Below are 21,868 nucleotides of genomic sequence, written 5' to 3' on the forward strand. Positions count from 1 at the left end.
ACCCCTCCTCGGTTCAGAACCTACTGATGCATCCCTGCTAGATTTCATCCCTGGGGTTTATAAAGAAAGGCCTGAAAAACGAATGGATCCATCCTGCCTTGTATTAACGGTTCAGGCTGATAGTGGTGGTGTAATGGTGTGGGAGATACTTTCTTCCACTAATACCAAGTGAGCATGACAGCCTACCTGCTATCGTTGCTGACCGTGTCATTCAATCTATGGCCGACAGCTGCCTTTGGCCGAACAGCGTGTCACAAAGCTCAAATCATCTCAAACTGGTTTCTTGGACGTGAATGAGTTCACTGTACTCAAATGGCCTCCACAGTCGCCAGATCCCAACCCAGCAGAGCGTCTTTGGGGTCTGCTGGAACGGGAGATTCACGTTGTCACGCAGTAACCATGTGACTCCCTATGAACCAAAATGTATCCATCTACACAACGAATTGAGGCACTTCTGAAACTACAAGGGGTCCAACTAGTAAAAGTGTATATAAAATGAAATCGAATAGAAACGGCTTGATTATATTTTCACATACTGAGGAAATCTTATAGACAGAGTTCTTGGTAAAAACACTCGATGTGGAAACTTACAGCATTATATTCAGGTTTTCTCGCTGCTGCGACCTCAGTGATCGTACTCGCTTCCGCCCACAACGCAGCTTCGCCTACACCAATAAATGGACATCTTCCTGAAGTGACACCTTTGGGTATGAAAATGAGCTTCAGATCAAAGTGAAATAAAAACATTCTTCAAATTCAGTGACCAGTAGCGATAGATTTAACACAGGAACAGTGAATACCGGTGGAAGTTTTGTTTCAGAAGCTTCATAACAAGGGGACAAGCTGCAGTTTATTGACTGACCCTCGAGACTGCGATACATTTGACCTCTGTTGGTATTAAAAAATATATATATTGCAAGTTCAAAAGATCTCTTTTGGGGACAATGGACCAAAGTTATGCACGCACAATATACAAGAACATGAGAGCTCATGGCGATGACTGTATGTTTTATTTGTTACGTATCGGAAATAAAATCCACTAAGCAGAACCTCTGTAACCACTATCTACTAAAAAAACCACTGCAAATGACTTCTTCTCTGCTGCAGCTTATTGAAAAGTACAACAACCACATGAGCTCCTCTCAAACAAAGTGGAACAAATTTGTGTGAGGCAAATCGAGTCGCTGAGCAGTGCTTAGAAGTCAAAGGCAATGAGCACGACCTGAGATCATGCACAGATACATGATGTAAAACTCTGCTGTTCTCAGAGGATGCATCCTACAAACACGTGTGCACTTTGACCCCAGACCCTGCTGCCACGCTGCCTCGGTGGGACAGAAAAACAGTCCAGCAGCGAACACGATACTTTGATCTTTAAATAAGAGCCGGCAGGCAGACAAAACAACCTCGATCCAGGAATACTCACAGCTGGAATTTGGATCTTCTCATTTTTACTCTCCTCTCCTGGTTGATTTTGACATCACAGGAGCACTCGCGCTGCCTGGCATGATCATCAATGAAAAGAGGAGCATGAGTCAGAGGTAGCAGCCCACTCAACAACCACAAACACACACGCAGAGAGTTCTAAGTAACCGACCATGCTTACGTATATGTATCTATATCTATATCTGTGTGTGCACAGTGTTCCTTTGAAGTGTTCACCTGGGTTACTAGATGAATCATAGCAACAAGGCAGATAAGGCTGAGAGGTTATGGTCTCTGGCTTTGAACACAAACATAAATGCACATATTTTGTGTATAGGGGAGAAACATAATTACCGTCATCACTCAGGCAGACTGACGTCAAAAGCAAAAAGATGTTTTTGAAAAAAAGAAAATGACAACGTGAAACTGAGCCATCGATCAGCCTCATCTGCATAACCTGAACCTGAGCTGGAAAGTCCCACACACAGTCAAAGTTTCTTAGAACAAGTGCTGAGAGCATCCTGAAGACACACTACGAAGAATATCAGCAGCCGCAGCCACAGATCTGGAGAACCAATGAGCAGCAGGCAGGGTGCACTCTTGGTGCGCTGTCAGTAATATTACCCAACGTCTTGTTCCTGCAGATGGGTGGTGCAATCTGGTTTTATTAGCATCAAAACAGCAGGTTACACAGCAGCTCAGGGGTGAAAGCATGAAAATACCTGTCACTGCATTCAGGCCAAGTGGTCAAGCTCCAAAGCAAAGAATAAAACTGAATGAAGAGGTTATAATAATGAAGAGCTCCAGCAGTTTGAGAGATGATAGACAGCAAGGGCAGAGAGAGACGGGCAAAACACGACAGATCCAGGACGTCAACAACAGGCATCACATTTCATGGTTAACACCCTAAAAATCAAGTTCCAATAGCTTAATGTGCTCAGTCACAAGGCAAAGATGTCGCTGCATATCTGAGTAGCAGAGTAACAAAGTGACAGAGTCAGTAACAGGATCTGGGTCACAGACTGAGTTAACTGAGCCGCAAAGTAACTGATCGGCTAAAGTCACCAATTCACTGGCACATACTGTGTGTCATTTAAACCGAAGCTAGATTTACACATTTTATGCGTTCACAAATTTGGACAATTTGGATTTCTCCTTTCTGTTTGGAAACATTAGAAAACGCCGAATCCTTGAGCTAGTTTATCGAGCGCTGGCACGCCATGTGCCGATGAGCCGGTTCGTCTACAAGACTCGCCGAGCTGACGTGGCCCATAACGGACTTGACCGCAGAGATCTGCAGCTGTGTTCGGATTACTTGCATCTTCACAGAAGCACACTTCCTGCCACATATTTTCTGAAGATATTTTGATCCTATCACATTGAACAACTTGTCTTTGGCATCTCACGCAAGTTTCAAACCACTGCAAGATGACTTTCAGGACATTTCCACAAAAATCAGTGCAATGCCTGACAGTTTCTTTTTAAATTGTGAAATATGCAGAGCCTCTGGAATCCTTCGAAGTGTATGTAGTGATGCAACTCACACGTGAAAATGCTGGATTTCCAAAATAAAAGCACTAAACGAGTAAGAATTCCCTTTAAAGGTCTTAAATGCAATTTCAATTCTTTTTAAAAAGTGGTGAAAAAAACAAAACAAAATGATGAGCTGACTTTCCTCTTCATGCATTCTTCTCCCGATTACACGTTTATGAATCAGCAAAAACGTAATGACTTGCACTCTGCATCAACGGCTCTTGAGCAGCGTGTGCTCGGCATCTTAACTGAACGACATCACCAGCTAAAAGCCGCATCAAAACCATCTAACTGTCCGTGTCAGCAGCGAGGTCATATCTCGATCCCATTATGAGTATTTCTGATTGTTCCCCAAACACAAAGTAGGCCTACAACAAAAAAGAGCTTACAGGAAAGGGCCCGAGATTTGTCAGGTCTTTGATACTGATACACATTTCCAACTGGACGTCTCTCGGATTTTGTTCCCGTCTTACAGATGTTCCTCTTCTCCCCACTTAGTTCTCATCTCTTTGTCTGAAACTTTGAATAGTTTTTATTGATTGCTACAGTGCTGTCAGGTCATCAGTGTTCATTCAGGGTGCAGTGTTCAGGGTACTTGGTATAAACATGCGGGTGTAAGTGCATGAAATAAAATGCATTAGGAACTGGAGAGTAACTGGAAGGAAAAAGGAGAACACGAGAACAATGGTGCACCGTGTCTTTATAAGCCAGTGATCAACCTGTTTGACCCTCATTCTCCATCATTCAGCAGTTTCATTCGTTATGGTCTATACTTATGTTTTTTAATAAACCTGAATATAATGCTGTGCCATGAAATTCAGATTTGGAATTTCAGGGATGGCAAATATGTGAACTAAAGCTGGGCGTCCTCACCTGCTCTACCAGCCTGTTAAACACGGTGATATTATAAATAATGCTGAATAATAAACACTTTAAAAAATGCCAGAAATCCATATGAATTCATGATATATCAGTATTGAAGCTCAGATATTCATAGCTTATATAGCTGTTGAACCAACTTCCACCACAACAGCCAGGATGAACGGACCAGCCCACGGTGGGGAAACTGAGGCCTTCACACCTCACAGGTGTGGAAATTATAATAAAGGGTTTAGAAATCAGGATATTGTTCAGTGTCTGTGTTCCTACATGGAAAAGATATAAATCTTATAAAGTTTGTATCTGTTTTGTGTGAAACTTGTGTGAAAAGCATACAAGAGTGAAAACAGATATAAGATCCCTTGAAAAATTATATAATGAAACTTGTATGTTTTGTATACTTACTAAAACAATATATGAAAGTAATGAGAAATTGGCCACTTTCATGAGTAAATCATAGAAGTTTTTTCTTTTCCATATGGGTTACTTTAGCACTCAAGACACTTAAACAGAAACTCGACGATCGCCTGTTTGTCATTCGATTGCACATTGTGACCGATATCAGAAGTTTCAGTTTCAGAAAGCAGAGCTGGTGATGGTCTGTTACTTCTGCCGTACCAGGAGCTCAGCTATTTCTGTCTTTCAGCCAGCAGAGTTTCTGGTGTGGTTTAACCGGTAATTAACGGCTCCTTGAGGCAAACCCAGTCAACCGTTACAGATTTTCTGAGGTCAAGTATCAAATTGACTGCAATGTGAGAAAACCCTTTCAGAGCATATAACAGAGCTGCTTTCTTCTATGCGTTTACATGGTGTGTTTACATGTGTGCGCCCCGTAAACTTTAGAAATGTCTTCATTTCATAATTTCATTAATGAGATGTGCCGACTCGACTACACCTGCAGAGGCAATGATAGATTACTCTCCACTGGGCACGTCACAATAGTTCACCAACTTAATATGTCTAGCCTGATGGATGTGATCACATGTGCGGTCACATACAACACTTGAGCAATAATGAAAACTAAATTACATTTACCAAAATACAAAGACACCACCAACAGACAGAAAGCAGGATTTTGGTTTAGTGTCAGTTTCCTAGTACAGGATGTTCCCGTTTGCCAGGCAGTCTCCGTGCTTTGCTTTATAAGCGCTCTCTTTTTTGATCCTGGTCATGTTTTCAGATTTTGCCGCAGCTGGTCCCTCTGTCATCTGCTGGCGTAGCTCCATCATTTGATTACAGTCTTGATTAATAGAGCATTTCGGTTGAAGTCGATATTTCTGAGTTCCTAGTTGGAATTTTCAAGTGGAACTGGGAAAGTCGGAGTCACCCCACCAAACTTTGCCTTCCATTCTGCTAGGAACCATAAGGAGGTCTGCAGTCTTAAGAAATGCTCTGTTAGGGTAATATGCGGTCTTTAAGACACAGCAGGATGTTTAGAGATTCGGATGTGCAGGGAAGGATTTTAAATGCAGAGAAGCTAATGTGAGAGAAATGTGCTCTCTCTTTCCAGTCAGGACTCTTCCTGCAAGCGTTTTGGATCAACTGAAGGAGTTTCATGGACCTTTCAGAGCAACCTTATAATATTAAATTATAATAAGCTTAGAAGTAATAAATGTATGCTCTAGTTTTTTGACAGGATGAGGCTAATTTTCATTCAGATGAATGAAGGCTGCACATTTGTTTAGTGTATGCTGAATGCTCCTGGTCAGAACAGTTACTTGCAGGGTCACTAAAGAGCAACGTAATGAAATCTAAAGTCAGTGTTTGGACAGACGCCATGATTCTTTAGTACAATAACCTCAGTTTGATCTGAATTCAGAAGTAGGAAGTTAGAGGTCCCTTACAGAGGCCTCTGTGTCTTCATGTCTGAAGTTTAACTAGTTTATTTGCACCATCCAGCTTCATGCACAGATAAAGCTGGGCATCATCTGCAAAGCAGTGCAAATATATGTAATGTTTCATAATAATATTTCCCGAGGGAAGCGGCGCGTATATAAAAAAGCCTGGAAAAAAGCTCGTAACACTTCATGTTTTATAAATGTGTACGACTTCAAGAATATATTACACAACACTAGTAAATAACGAGTATGAACGATATATGTGGAATCATTTTTATAATACTTGTGTCCATGATCACTGACACTCGTGGACACAGACATCAGCAGCTACTAATTATCAGCGGTGACTGTTTGTTCCATAGCTGCGGAAACAGCTTTTACTGGGTTTCTTTAACACGGAGGAAATTCTTTAACTCCGAGGCTTCCAAGGCAAGTTCTGAAAAAAATCATCATAACAAGTAGCTCACATTAGTCCTAAGAAAAAGGAAACATTGTTTCTTAGTCAATTAAGTAAACTTAATTTTGTGCAATGTCTAAAATATAAAATGTGCTTATGTTGCAGCTGTAGCACTGTGCACAAAGCGGACACTATCGCGTGCACGATGACTTGTTTGCATCTATCTGTGCAGGTTGTAGAATTCACCCACAAGAACTGAATTAATATCTGCACCCATAAAATGAACGTATGACGTATGTCCAAAATATCATAGCAGAGTAAGAGACGCAAAGATGTCCCCATGTTTAATAGCGTGAAGGCACAGTGGCTGACCGAACCTCACGAATGCAAACCGTCTGGTTCTTATAACCCCTGTACCTAAAAGTGCTGTATACAACTTCCATCCATCCATCCATTCACTTCTGCTTCTCCTTTTCAGGGTCGCGGGGGGCGCTGGAGCCTATCCCAGCTGTCATAGGGCGAGAGGCGGGGTACACCCTGGACAGGTCGCCAGTCTGTCACAGGGCTAACACACAGAGACAGACAACCATTCATACTCACATTCACACCTAGTGACAATTTGGATTATCCAGTTATGTATACAACTTGTCTCTGTTAATACAAGCACGTATTCCTATGATTAAATGCTTTGCATCCAAAATGCTAATGATGCATCATAGGTTAACATTTTGCCCAAGAACATTTGGCATTCTGCGCGGGATCGAACCACCAACCTTCCCATTACAGACACCTTGGTTCTAAGTGTTGACTTGCTAGTTAGCTGTTAGGAATCCAGCTAACTCTGCTGGAGACTGGACAAAAAACACTTTTATTCAAGAATTATACCACTGCTTCACGTCTAACCACAGAAAACCACAGCTCTCATGTCCTCATGCAGATGGACCAACAGAATGTGATTAAAACAACTGATAAAAAAGTAGAATTACTAAAGGAAAAACCCGCATAAATTATCTGTAGAAGCTGCTGAGCAACAATGTGCCAACAGAGCAGCTCGGGTGCTCCTTGGGACTGATTTACATGGATCTGGAATGCTGGTGGACGTGTGGAATGCCACTCTTCAAAAAGACATTGTTTGGTGTTGTGATGATCACTGTTGTCAGCTCTGTTTAATGGTTAAACTGTGGTCAAAGTGACGGTGATCATCCTCATCACTGTGCCCTATGAACAGGTCCTTACCATCCTGGAATAGAGCACTACCATCGGCAAATAACAGAATAATGACCAATGGAACCGAGGGGACGTGAAGTGAAGCCACACCATACTGCAAAATGTCCCTGACTCATAAAAAACCACCAGGTCCCATCAGTGTAGGGGTTTTTCTTCCCCTTTCATTTAAGTCCAAATTTAATTGAAGTGTTCTTATATAAGTTTCAGTTTACTAAATTCCAAAGCTCTCTGTAATAAACACCAATAAATATGCTGAGATCATTTGCAGGAACTCCCTTCAGTGCTTCCCTTTAGTTTAGTTAATCCTGTGTGGAATTCAAGAAAGATCTATTTAGTGGGCCTTGCCCAAATTGACCGATCAATGCATCTACTGGGTTTTTATCTGTTTGTTTGTTTTAAATCAAGGTGGACTGTAGCTATGGTGGACCTTCAAGGAGGCTGGTGCTGGAAGCCACACAGACACATAAAAGATGAACGCTGAAGTCTTTAATGAAAATGTTTTTTCTGGATGAGTCAGCTGTGCTCATGTCGACTAATAAAGCAACTAACAATTCATAGGGGGAACACTGTTACAGAACAAAATGTCCTCGTGGTCCTGGAAAAGCTGCCACTTTTGTTTGTTCTGAAAGTACTGTTATGAGCAGGAGACTGAAAACAAAAGTAAAACTGTTTTGTGTAACTGAAATGAATCTCCCAGTCAGAAATCCATGCATTAAGCACTTTCTGGTTTCAGGTTCATTCTTGAAGACTCAGCATTTGCTTCCCTGCGTCACCAAAAAAAGAAACTTAATTTAATTCAGCAAAACTGAAGAACAAATCGTTCAGACTTTTGAATAGAAACATTATCTCCTTTACAGTTACTGTGGTCCACTGTGGCCAAAGTCGTTGTTTGGACCAGATTTTAAAGTTGTAATGTTATAAGTTGGAGATTTTAATATGGGACTCTATGGGGATTAATGGTTTTGGAGCCAGTCTCAAGTGGCCAATAAAGGAACTGCCTCCTGTGTTGGCTTCATTATTGAGTTCTGGAGGCTGAGGAAAAATGTTGAAGAAGGACAACTGATTATGTATGTCTGCGTATATATATGGTCAACAATTGAGCTCTAAACTCAGAGTGTTTGCTTGTGTCAGATGAGCATGCTAACAAACAGCCGTCAGGTTCAGGTTGTGACTCTAGTCTACATGCATATTTCACGTCAAATTTAGGCTTGAGAAAATCCAAAGTGTTGGACAAATGTTGCAGTGAGTGGATGAGTAAAGACTTTTATGTAGTCACAAACATTTCTGTTGTGCAGATTTTCGACTTTGTTCCAATCATTTGCTGAAAAACATACTTGAAAGGAATCATCTGATATCCAGTATGAAAAGCAGGAATGATTATTGCTGGAAATCATGAGATCATGAAATCATAAGATTCCAGTTTTTCTATTCAATAGAAAAACTGGAAAAGAAAGAAGCTTGCCAATACATTCACCTTGTGTATTTATGAAGCACCTGCACTTCATAAACGCATGGCACAACATAAAAGAGCCACCTCCATGTGACTCGGCTGTCCATCTGCATCTGACCTCAGGAAATCACATGATAGGGTGGGGCTAGGTTTCACGATGAGCTCACCCGAAACCCTGGCTGATTGTGACCCACACCCATTTTCACACCTTGGCTTGTGTCATTAGGCGGAGGATCAATAGGTGGTCCATGACCCTCTTGGGGGGACACTCCCACAGGACTTAAATCTGGGACTCTCCACCATTTGACCCTAGAACTGAAGAAGCTTCTCGGATGAAACATCTACAAGCAACTTAAAGAAGTCCAGACGCTTTTCTTTCCAAGCTCCTAAGGCTACGTCCACACTGGCCCAGATAAATGTGAAAACGCCGTTTTCATCTGAAAACGCCTCGCGTCCACACCAGCATTTTCAGTCGTTTTCACAGAGTTGTGCGTCCACATTGAAACAGCCATAAACGCTTACGTTCCAGTCCTGCGCATGCGTGAAACGCAAGACAATTTGACCTGCCTCATTTCCGTCCGTTATTTACTTTCTAGGTCTTTGAAACGTGGCGGCAAAATGTTGAGGAAAAGCACCGAGTTTTTTAAATGGACTCACAATGAGGTGGAGTTGTTGCTGCGAGTAACACAAAAGTATAAAGTTGCAAAAGCGAGTGAGAATTAAAGAATTTGAAGAAAAGCTCTCTGGAGCATGTACAGACTGATATTAATCTTTAACAGGGCTGTCAAACAAAAGAACTGCTGTATAATGCCCTCCGCTACCTTAGTTTAATTGGTCACATGACTGCATCACATGACTAAAATGTGTCATCGTTTTCAAAAGTCTGCTTTTTTGCGTTTTCATTATAGTGTGTCTGAGGCTTTGAGCTGTGCTGTAAATAACTGAAGAAGTTCTCGATTATTCTAATGGCATTTAGAAATGACTGAGTGGACAATCCCTGCCTTAAGCACAGATTCTGACCTTTACCGGGTATTTTTAATACTAAATACAGGAAGTACCAGTAGCTTTCTGTCACACACTACATGTATGTGTGTGTGTGTGTGTGTGTGCGTGCGTGCGTGTGTGCGTGCGTGCGCGTGCGTGCGTGTGTGTGCGTGCGTGCGTGTGTGTGTTTTCTAGTGTTTTTTCCAGTAACAATATGATAGACGACACATTGAAACAAGATTTACTGGCAAAATGATGGCAAAACTGGTAATGAAATACAGTCTGGTTAAAACCGTAAATGTGTTTAATTTTACTGAGTGTTTAGAAGCAAATTAAAGTGTCTCAAATGTCCTTTGTCTAATTTGCAAACTAAAACAGTTAGGACCATATACAGTGTGTATGGTTGGACACAGCTTCTGGAATGTAATCCACTAGTTTCTGAAGTCCGTTTTGAAGCCTTGGGATTAGTGATTTCATCGCCATCATCTTAGTTTAAAAACACCAGATGTGCCAAAAATGGGAATGTCTGACTGTGAAGTAACATGCTAGCCGATGAGCACACCATGGATAATCCTCCATTTGAACTACAGAATGAACGAGATTTAGCATAATTAATTTTTTATTGAAAAAAATAATGAGTGACTGAGTCTATGGATACATTAGGAGACCATGACACAAAGGCATTTTCCTGTTGATTACTATCCGGTCTTTAAGTCTGACGTCATTAGCCGTTTCCAGGTCCAAACTCTGCTTTAGGTCCCAAAGTCAAACGATCACTGTGGCAAAACTGAGAGTTACAAAGTGTCTAAATTCTTTCATCTTTAATAAAATGATCAGCGTTGCTGCTTTACCAGGTGTAACAATTAAGTTTAACATCCAATTAGCAGAAGTTAGCAGGATGTTAGCTTGCTAGCTTCCACCTAAACATGATATAGCATGTTCTGACTGAGAGATTTCTGAAAAATTCAAACGTACAGCTCTGCTATCACTTCCAACATAAATGAAGGCAGGAAACTAAACAGCAGTGACGTTTGTAGGGTTACTGAAGTTGGACTAGCTGGTATATAATGATGTGCTAGGTGATCGCTAGTGACACAGCTATGTTAGCATAACATAAACAGTGAACCTGGAGGATGAACGCTAAAATTTTCCCACTCCAGCAGCAAAAGAAGATCCAAACTACGCTTCACATAAACATCGTCATGACTTTTGTACTTCAAGAACAGTTTCCCGTCTAAAAATCAGTTTTCTGCATTATTCGCTTGCTTGTTACGCACAAGACTACCGTTGTTTACAGGCTATCGGCCGCTGTTTTTTTCCTTTTACTTACTTCTGAAAAGAAAACCTAATTTCTGCCGTTCAACAGGCTTCTGAACAAATTTAAACTTTTTAAAATTATGCAAAATGCAAAAAGCTGTCTGTAACTTCAGAGGTAATGTTCATATGTCAATTAATGGTTTTCTTTCGTTTTTTGATGTACTGCAGAATATTTTTATAAAATCCCAGGCCAGGAAAATCACCTTCATGTTTTTCTGTGTTTTATCTTCAGCTACTTTGACACAAAGGCCTCTGCTGTGATGCTCACACCTTTGATAAAGACTTGCGAGGGTCAGCTTCCTTTTTATAGATACAAAAATATGTAAATGTACTGATCTGAATTATAATATTTCTGACTGTCTGAGGCAAAATTTCCCCGATTCAAATCGAACCGAATCGAATCGAACTGAATCGATTCTAGAAATCAGTGACGATACCCAGCCCTATTCAGAGGCTTAGCAGATCCTACCAACATAACGTTTTTTAAAAAGATGATCCATCAGCCAACTCTTTGTTTTATTAGTTTTCTTATCAACTGCATTATATTATGCTGTACTACCAGCTGATTAACTGACACCCACAGAAAAATAATCTGTAACCAAAGGAAAGCAGCTCATTTGGACTGTGATTTAAACCATTTCCAATATTTAGACTAAGATCAATATATGTGTCAACTTGTTTTGGATACTTATATTTTGTTTATTTAACAAATATTGTTATAGATTCAAAAAGCAAACTTTGCGTCTTCCTTGTTTTGTTTTGTTTCCAAATGTAAGTTTGATCCACACAGCTGGTTCATGTCATGTTATCCACACTTTGCTATCACTTGCATGCATTTAAGGTCTGCAGGCACAGGGGTCAAGGACCGGGCAACACTCAAACTTGGACAAAGTGTATGCAACATGAAACAGAGAGTAGACGCTCGTCCTGCATGAGTTCTACCTTCAAACATGCCTCACAGTCACCGTTTTTCATGCTTTAGGCTTTTATACAGTAAACAGAAGCACAACAAAAGCCAGTTTATTGGGAAATGGCTCCTGTGTGCTTCACCAACGCTTGACCTCCTCATGCCGTTACTATGGAAACATGCCATAAGAGACGGTGCTTGTGCCTCTCCTTGTGACTGAGTCACCATGAAAAACCTGTGCATCACGGCTAATCAGACGCAGCCAGAAGTGCTGAAGGTCAGTTAGACACTAACATGTTTGTGCTTTCCTTCTGACTTGTCAACGTCACATAAGTGCTAAAGCGTTGATTTTGCTTTCCCCAGGTTTCTACACTCCTTCGCAGTGTCACCATGACGCAGGTTAAATGTTCGTGGTAGCAGGCTGTTACCGCTCACAGGTCACTGCCACCTCTAACGTACAACAATGAGGAAGTGATACAATAATAAATAGCTCACACGTTGCCTGGGACACCTGTCACACCAGGAAGAAAGGCGCTTAATCACATTGCATGCAGCTCGGATTAACAAGGTCCACGTCAGGTGTTGAGGAACCAGGACACCCTGATGAGGAGTGGGCTACTGGAACAAGACGGCATTGGTGGGAGACCACCTGACCTGACCATATTCTGGACAATCTTGCTTTCTGACTCTAAGAATTAAAAAACGGATGACTCAATATGGTCATTGGGAATCTGGAAGATCAGGGAACTGACTACAGAGTGGAGATGAAGGCTGTTTTTCCATAAATGTCTACACAACCACAGGTGTTTTTGCAGGGCTGCCCCCTGCTGGCCAAGTGCACAGAATGCACATTTCAGACACTTCTGCTGTGACTTCACATTTCACAGCCACACGCTCCCGTCTCTTTTATACGCTACTGCCCATGTTTGTGGCACTTTCAGCAGTTTCAGTAGTTACAGACACAAACATGGTTAACATAACAGAATAAATGCAGAGACACTACAGTGATTACGCTGATTAGATGCTAAATATTTTTTTCCTTTTCTAAAAAGCTGAGTCACACAGCTGAACTCTGCTGACTCCAGTCAAAGCTTTATTCCCAGTTGGTAGATAACTCCTCCAGAGACTTCAAAAAATATTGCTTAGTAGATGGGAATTATACCAGCTTTTTTCCAATAATAATAATAATAATGCTATTCTTAGTTAGTGTATTGTCTGTCTCTGTTAATGTTTGTTTTTAATGTAACGAAAAATAATTTCCCCTAGGGATCAATAAAGTATTCTGATTCTGATTATGTATAAAAAATATAGGGATGAGAGGCTGCTACACTACTAACTAATCCTGAAACCTCTCATTAATTTTCTGTTGTTAATGCAAGATCTAGTTAACAATGTGCTTATAAGGTTCACATAAAAGTGCAACAAATCCAGTTAAAACCAATTTAACTTGGCTAAGCAGGGGTGGAGACAGAGTGAGGGGCTGATTAATGGGCCCGAAGCCCAACAATCACGAGCTGGGCCCTGATTACACCACTGACCAGTGTGTGTGGGACCCTTTAGGAAAGAGTCAGCTCCATGAGCACTCAGTATTCCTGGATTTATCGAGGTCAGTTTGGTAGCATAAGCAGAAGATGCCAACACAACAGACACAGCGTGGGCCATAAAGTCTCTAATAACAGCGTTCACTGCCGCGCTGCACAATGCCACACTGTACACTCAGATGAGGAACTGAGGGCTTTACTGCCGGAGCTCCTCACACACACAAGCAAAATATCCCATCTCTTAGCTTTTCCCACCATTTTTGTTTCCTCAAACACGACACGCAGACCTGACGTCTACTTGAACCGCGTGTTTTAGCAATCTTAAGTGAAAGCGCCCCCACAGACCCATATTTCTGCCTCATAAATATGAAATGAGCTCAGTTAGGGGGAAGCCTGATGCTTGGGCTCACTCCTCGACATGGCTCTAATTGAAATGAACAGCAGCTCGGCCTCCCCTACTGAGGCCTGCCCAGTGCCATTAGAGGTGATCTGAGGGCCTGGCTCTGTGTGTGTGTGATTAATTTCAGATGCCCACACACATCCACATCAACATTCAATCACACACTAATCCTCATTCATACCACAAACACGAGCAAGGACACTTATTGAATGAAGCAGCCAGTGCGGGTTGCACACAGACGAGTGACGCATTCATCGGCGATGCACCATCAGCACCTTCATCTTACTGATCAGCGCTTGCTCATCAACAACTTAAGCTGGCACTAGCAGACACATTTGGTGTTTGTTACTTGCACATTGTTCCCATCTAGTGGAAATGAAATACACTGCAGCGGTGTAAAATGAGAGCACACAACCGCACAAACAAACACAAGGCTCTATTTAAGCCTGTGGCGCGATCAGTGTTAACACTATCAATAATGCGCTTGCAAGAACCCAAAAGCCTGAAAGCTGCATGTTTGGTTTCCCAAGGCCAGGGGCGACCGCAGGGACACATGCGCATGCACACAAATACGTGTGTCGTGGTTATGTAACCGATAGCCACGTGTTGCCGTGGGAACAGGGGTGGAGGGGAAGCGCAGGGAGACCAGATAGAAGCGCACACAGTGGGAGAGGAAGGCTAAGAGGAGTGTCAAGTTAATGAAATGACACTGTGAGATTTCAAAAATAACATAAAGTCGGCCACGCGTGCACAGGCCTCATGACTCGGCCAGAGGGCCGTGACGGCGATAACGAGCCTCTCGCTGCCTTCTCACACATAGAAACAAACACAAGTGGAGCACCTTATTCTGCACCAGAAAAGACTCAGCTGTGCTGATCTGATCAACCAAACGAGAACCGCTGCCCAACTCTGTACTTCCCCTGAGCTGTGTGATGACAGGACACTGTGCTTCTATCAAATATGATTTCAAGTAAAACATCAAAGGCATTAAAGGCTTCAGCCACGTTTGTTTCACCACCTGCACAGAATTCATGTGGAACAATTAAATATTGTTCCACATGGGAGCGCGCTCCTGAGGATAACATCACTGAAAGCATGATCTCAACATAGAACAGCATATGGGACTGATGCTGCGTAACATAATCTTTATTTTTACATTGTTTGCGTCCCTGTGATTGTGTGCTTCACCGTATTGGAATATGTTTTCTCTTAGGCTACGTTCACTCTGCAGGTCTTGATGCTCAATTCAGATTTTTTGATCAAATCCGATTTTTTTTGTCTGCTCGTTCACACTACAAATAAAATGCGACAGCAAACGCGCTCTAGTGTGAACGCTCAAAGCGGCGCATGCGCAAAAGAAGACGTCACACACAACGCGCTCTGTTTAGACCCAGAGCAAACAGTGTTGTGTGACTGATGGCCTTCATATAAAGACTTGTTTCCGACTTTACGTTTCCCAATTTCGCTTTAAGTTATAAAGTTATTGTGTTATTTACATTTGGCCTAATAATGATCCTTGTTGCTGTTTCAGAGGAGCGCTGCTTCAAAGGATAGATTTCTGTCAGAATCTGCAGATTATACAGAACAAATTAAATGTTCACGTTTCTCCAACGTTGTCTTCCCAACAGTTTCACTGACATCTACACGGGATGGCCAGGAAGCGTTCACCATGTCTTCTCCGGCGCTGATAATTGGCGTCTGTCTCGTGTCAGTGACGTAAAAGACGGATTTAATGCGACATGACCATCAAACAGCAGTCGCTTTCTGAAACATCAGATATGTCTCGGATTCAGGACCACATATGAAAGTGACCCAGGTCGGATTTGTGCCGTTCACACTGTCACACCATGATCGGATATGAGTCGCACAGGGTCAAAAAAGTCGGATTCGCCTGCAGTGTGAACATAGCCTTAGAGTCAGATATCATAGTTTATGTGCTCGTTTTACATTATTTATTGATTTTCATCATTTTTAAATAATAATAAACACAAGTTGTGATGTAGTAAAAGTCGCCTCAAAAACCAAATTGGCTGACTAGATGATGGATGGGTTTATCAAACGAAGACACGTGTTTGCTTTTCCCTGTAAAAGGTTCTGCATGCATGTGTAGTAACATCCATCCCTGTGATTCTACCTCACCATGACTCAGCACAGAGGCAGCCCTGATTACTGCCCGACTCTTTTAAATGAAGAAATGATTTAAATAGAACTGGTCTGACCAGGAGGAGCAGGCTGAAAGAGCTGCAAAAGCAACAGGTCACGCCACGATCTGAACAAGCGCCAGAGAAGAAACAAAGTCACTGACATCTATCATGTTACAGAGCCATCTCCAAGGCTTTGGGATCCTAACCAATCACAAATCACATTCGCTGAGAAAATCTGGAACAATGTGTACTTCCCGGGAGTGTCTGGTCTGCCAAAATGACTTCAAGACCACATCGACAACTCATCCAGGAGGTCGCAAAAGAACCCAGAACAAGAACAACCTGCAGGGCACACTTGTCTCAGTTAATGTGCGATCCTGGAGTTGGGAGTTCGTCTTGTAATCGGTAGGTTGCCGGTTCGAGCCCCGGCTCGGACAGTCTCGGTCGTTGTGTCCTTGGGCGAGACGCTTCACCCGTTGCCTACTGGTGGTGGTCAGAGGGCCCGGTGGCGCCAGTGTCCGGCAGCCTCGCCTCTGTCAGTGCGCCCCAGGGTGGCTGTGGCTACAATGTAGCTGCCATCACCAGTGTGTGAATGTGTGTGTGAATGGGTGTGTAAAGTGCTTTGGGGTCCTTAGGGACTAGTAAAGCGCTGTACAAATACAGGCCATTTTACCAATGTCAGTGTTTACGATTCAACAATAGAAACAAAGTGTCGACCAAAGAGAGCACAAAGGAGTGTCCGACTCGTTACATCGGGCATCAAACCAGCACAGCGTTCCAGAAACAAAACATTCCCAAAGTCAAACACAGTAGAGGTAGTGTCATGGTCCGGGCTGCATGAACTAGTATGTTTTTCTATTTTATCTAATCTTATTCTTTTGTGTTTTTCTAAAATTTTACTGCTCTTAACTTGTTCTCTCTGCTGTGACCAAAGACATGTCCCCCGTGTGGGACTAATAAAGGTTTATCTTTATTCTGATTGCTGTCAGAAAACCCTGAAGAGAACGTCGGCCCATCAGTTCATTAACTCCATCCTGCAGACACGAGGGCGCCGACAGTCTTGTCAAATAAAAATCACATTATAATAAACATGTATATATAATACTGTGCAGCATAGTTAAGCCTGTGCAGTGAAACTGAACAACAGAATGAGTGCATCTCTGTGAGCAAGCTTCTCCTGAGTGTCAGCTTCTCTGGCACAGTGGATTCAGTTGGTGTGTGTGAAAGTGCATTGCACAAGCAAACACAGCGTGTGAAGTCAAACTGGAAGTGTTTTACTTTTGGACAAAGTGATACCCAGCATGATGGAAAACAAAGCCTGTACAAGCGGTCTCCTTTCTATTGTTCCGCGTCTCGGAAAGGGCAGCAGAACTTTTTCAGGGAACTTTGTGCTCTGCTGTTACGTCAGGGACCGGCACAGGAAAAGAGGCTATAAATGGTAAGTGTTCCATGTCCATTCTCAACATGTAGGTCAGAGTAGAGCTGTTGCATGTACAATCAACGTGTAGAAGTGGAAGTGGCTGACAAGGGATGAGAGAGTGTGTGTGACAAACATCACAGAGTCAGCAGCTTCAGCAAGCCCACATCAAGAGGCTTTCTCAGAAACCAAAGCCTTCTTTGTGTGCCGTTTTTGTGAATTCACAGGAACCCGAGATCTTGTGTTATCCCCACGTAACCCTGCCGTTTTCTCTTGTGGAGTGAACTGGTATGGCCAGTCTATTTGGTTTCCAGCCACTGGGGAAACTGGTGTTCCCTCCTCACTGTACTTTACAGAGGCAGATGACAGAAAGCCTCCTAGACAACGATGTTCAAACAGGAATAAATCCAGCCGCGTCAGAAGCACCAGTTGGTTTTCCTATGACCTCACAACTGTTACTCTGACCAACCGCACTGCTTTATTATTTTCCCACAGCCTTTCTCACTAACCCCTCTGTTTCCTTGGGGATGCTTCTCACTTTAGCAGGCTTGCAGAGAGAGTCAGCGGCGGAGGAGGTGACAGCACGCTAGGCGACAAACTGACAATAGAGTTTTGTCGGTTTGGCTTCTGTGGCATTAGGGACCGGGTCAGACTTCCTGGGTCTCCTGTGGCCCGACATGAGAGCTGGACACTCACCCTAAGCTCAGAGAAATCCCTGTGCTCTGCTGACCTTCAGCACTAGTTAAAGTGGTTACGGAGAAGGTCAGTGTGGTTTCCAGGCCGACAGAAATGAGCACTTCCCCTTTTCAGCAGTGCGGTTTTGGGTGTCATGCACAGACGTCAAGCAGCATGGGATACATGACGCATGCTGAGTGCTCGCTCTCTCTCTCTCGGTGAGTGTCTCTCTTCCCATCTGTGGCTTGAACAAGACACTGGAGGATGGCTAACATAGCAGTGTTGGTTCATGTGACACTCCCCTGTGCCTTTGGCCTACTTTGCAGAGCAGTAGCACTCGCTAGCTCACAGAAACTCTCCTGCTTCAGTAACATTTCCAAGTACAGCCTCACCATGTGACAAAATTCTCGAATGCCTCTTGTATCCTTTCACATATCGAATCAAAACCATCAAGGGACTCATCAAACCCTCCTGTCCTTTACTATTTATACTTTGTGGTCATTTGTTTCACTCCTAAAACTGGGAACTGAAATCAATATAAAGTTTCAGAGTGTAGACTGTATATAAAAGACAGACAACTGTCGCCATGTTGTTTTCCTGAGATCGGCTTTCAACTGCTTCCTTATTTCCCAGTGGATTGCTACAGCTGATCCATGTTTATACTAGATGCCCTTACCGAGCCCACCCTCCCATTAGGAGGCAGTAGGCGGCCAGTTTGTGACTCCTCCCAGGCTTGAACCAAGAATCTTTTGCATGAAAGCATTGATAACCACACAGTGCAGTCACTCGTCACGTCTCTGCTAATTAGTGCTGAACAACGACTAATAAAATTCGAGATTTCACTCAACAAAACTGAGATTGGCTGTGCCGAACAGAACGATGTGTTAGTTAGATGATTAGAATAAATGCTTAACAGTACAAACAGAGAGGAGAGGTCCAGCTCAGTGTCCATACGTCTGTCAGTCAAAACAGCAGATTATTCTTATGACAATGGAAAGTATCCATAGAGACCAAAAACACTTCTTGTGCTAGTCTTTAAATATGCTTTTTAATGTTGTGTGAGTTGGTCATTTTAACATGGGACTCTGTGGGGCGTCATTCACTCTTGGAGTTAGCTTCAAGTGGCCGTTAGAGGAACTGCAGTTCCTGAAACCCCAGTGCTAGCTATTGTTTTCATCCTCGTACGGTTCATATTACTCCTATCACTTTGTGGGGGCGGGGTCACCAACAAAACCATCCATTAGGATTTAGGTGTGGATTCTTCTTCTTCTTTATGTGTCACTCTGTACTACTGTCATCGCTTAGCAGCAAAGCTCTGTCTGCTGTGTCCTGCGATCTGAAGGCTTATCCAGGAACAGCGCAAGCAGAAATGGTGTGAGTTGTATGCATGTGGCTGAAGTGGAAAGGTGGAAAGACTTGTGAAAGGAAACAGAAGCACAGAGTTTGTGGACTCTTCCGGCTGAAGCCCATCTATGACCCAGACCATCACTCTCCCTCTTTACGTTCCTGTGTTTATATCTCACCTCCGCCACACATTTCCTTTCCCTGTGTTGTGTCATTGCTCCGACCAGCAGACATATGGGCAGTGGGCTGTTACCCACACGATGTTACATCTTTGTTAAAGGCAGACCTGATGTTCCCACAGTAAAGAGGCTCTGCCAAACGAGAGGAAGTAGAAGAAATTCACTTAAATAAGACTTTTGTCTTTTAATACAAATCTTTTATTTGCGTCTGTGTCTTACCTCTCTGATCCTCCCTAATAAAGCTGTGGGCAGTTTTCTCCTCCATTACCCGAGCCCTGCTGAGGCTTCGTTTCACGTCCTCCCCAGGCCGGTTGTATGCCAAGCAGCTTGGTGCCAGGCCAGACTCTCGCTGCCAATTCAGCCTCCATCCTGCAGACTGCTCAACAATGCAATGCGCCACTCACCTCTGACCAGACCACCTCCCAGTTCAATCACAATGCATATCCCACGGCAGTCATAAGTGAAATAAGAAGCGATTGTAAATTGGCCGTGGGTGTGAACGTGGCTGCGAATGATTGTCTCTCTGTGCGGCAGACTGGTGTTAAACAAGTGTGCAGCTGCTGCGCAGCATCTTGGGTCCAGCTCCAAATGCAAACCCATGTCATGGAAATGCAGTGCAGTACCGTGAAGTTTCAAGCTTCAAGGATAAAGCCTTTACATTTCTGATGGTACAACCCCAAACTGTGAAAAGCTGGGAGAGCCTACATTTGTAGATGGCTCAAAATGATTAGCTCACCAAATGATTTCCTTCTACTTCCTCAGAGCTTCTTTGCTGCATGTACCGAGGAGCCAGAGATCAGTGTCATTGTAGCGCAACAATCTGCAGTTCTCAGTTTGAACTATGCCGATTTCCAACCACAGAGGTTTCTTCAGATTTCCAAATTTTTAGAATTGTAGCTTTACAGCAGGACAAGTTGTTAATAGAGGAAATCAAGTGTTTCTCAAACATCTGCTCAGCACATTCAGCCACACTGGATATGAACTCTCTGGACTAATAATTAAAGGAGCTGACCTGCAGTCATAAACCAGGCTCCACAGAGGATAGACCCGGTTCTCTTTGCCAGTGTTGGACTATAATGTGTTACTTAAAGTAAAATCACAGAACGCCACTTAATAAGCATGCTCGTGCTCCTCGTGGGATGAACGCTGTTAATTTGCTATTAAATGTATGTCAGCATCTGATATAAGAGACATGTATTTACAGGCACAGCTGTGCAGACTACAGGAGGAAGAAAAGAGGAAGAACCCAGCTGATGGTGATGACCCAGTTACCTCTGCTGTCACGCCGCTCACACAGGTGGAGATTTGGTGATTGAAGTACAACCTTCGTGTTTGTCTGACTATAATGAATGCTGCAGTCTCTTGGGAACACGATCGGTGATTTACAGTACGATATGAAGAATTCACAGAAGGACCCAGATTCGATAATACTGCTGTCAGTCAGGGAAGGTCAGCACAGCCTAAACTCATTGCAGAGTAACCTGATTTTGCTTATTCCTTTGCCACGTCTCTCGTTGTGTTAGATGGCTCGTTGGGCCTGAGATACATCTGAGAACCCATCTTCCCATGTCCATTTCCCATCCCTTAGGAAGACCTCCGTTTGCTGAGGAAATATTTGAGGAGTGTCCATTACTGAAGCTGTTATGAAAGTCATTTAACCGACAAGTAAGTTGCAGTCAGCTCGAGTCTGGGAGGGCGGCTGGCCAGCGAGATGATGAGGTCACTTTGAACAGCGACTAAGGAGGTTGGCTCCGAGCTGGAACGAGCACAGCTCTGGACAAACAAAAGCCTGTGCCACTACTTTTGTAGTGAGCTGAGCGTAAACACATTTCATAATCAAATGCGCACTCGCCCAGCCCACATGGACACTGGCTCATTTTTACTGCATGTTTGCATTTGTTTACGATGGATCCAGCCACAGTGCAGGCCAGCGAGCACGCAGTAACCAAGAAAGCGATCGCTCGTTAGCTTCTTTGTTCCTGTCTCACCTTTTTATCTGTCTGTGGTTTTCCTGCTCCCCGTGCTCTCACTCCTTTCTCTCCCACTCTGCAGCAGCATAATGTCTGCCGCTCTCACCCCTCCGCTGCCGCCCGCGTCACTTCCCTTTCTGATCGGCTGTCATGTAAACACAAGCATGCCCCTGCTCAAAGGCATGCTCTTACATAAAGGCTCAAACACACACGCACACATCACTGAGTCACATGGGAGCTG

At 43.2% G+C, this 21,868-nt stretch overlaps 1 protein-coding gene across 4 annotated transcripts in view; it reads right to left on the reverse strand.

Annotated features, from left to right (window-relative positions):
* LOC309692819 (uncharacterized protein) overlaps window positions 1-21,868 on the reverse strand; it is a 59,135-nt gene that overhangs the window by 33,492 nt on the left and 3,775 nt on the right. The window contains exon 1 of one of the 4 annotated variants that reach the window (XR_014272463.1): window positions 592-648. The exons of the other annotated variants lie outside the window; for them this stretch is intronic. The gene's annotated coding sequence lies outside the window, so the exon portion shown is untranslated. Of the gene's footprint in view, window positions 1-591; window positions 649-21,868 lie in introns of those variants that run through there. 4 annotated transcript variants of the gene reach the window in all.

This window comes from Aulonocara stuartgranti, assembly GCF_965226115.1.
Source record: "Aulonocara stuartgranti genome assembly, chromosome: 17".
In the NCBI taxonomy this organism is placed as follows: domain Eukaryota; kingdom Metazoa; phylum Chordata; class Actinopteri; order Cichliformes; family Cichlidae; genus Aulonocara; species Aulonocara stuartgranti.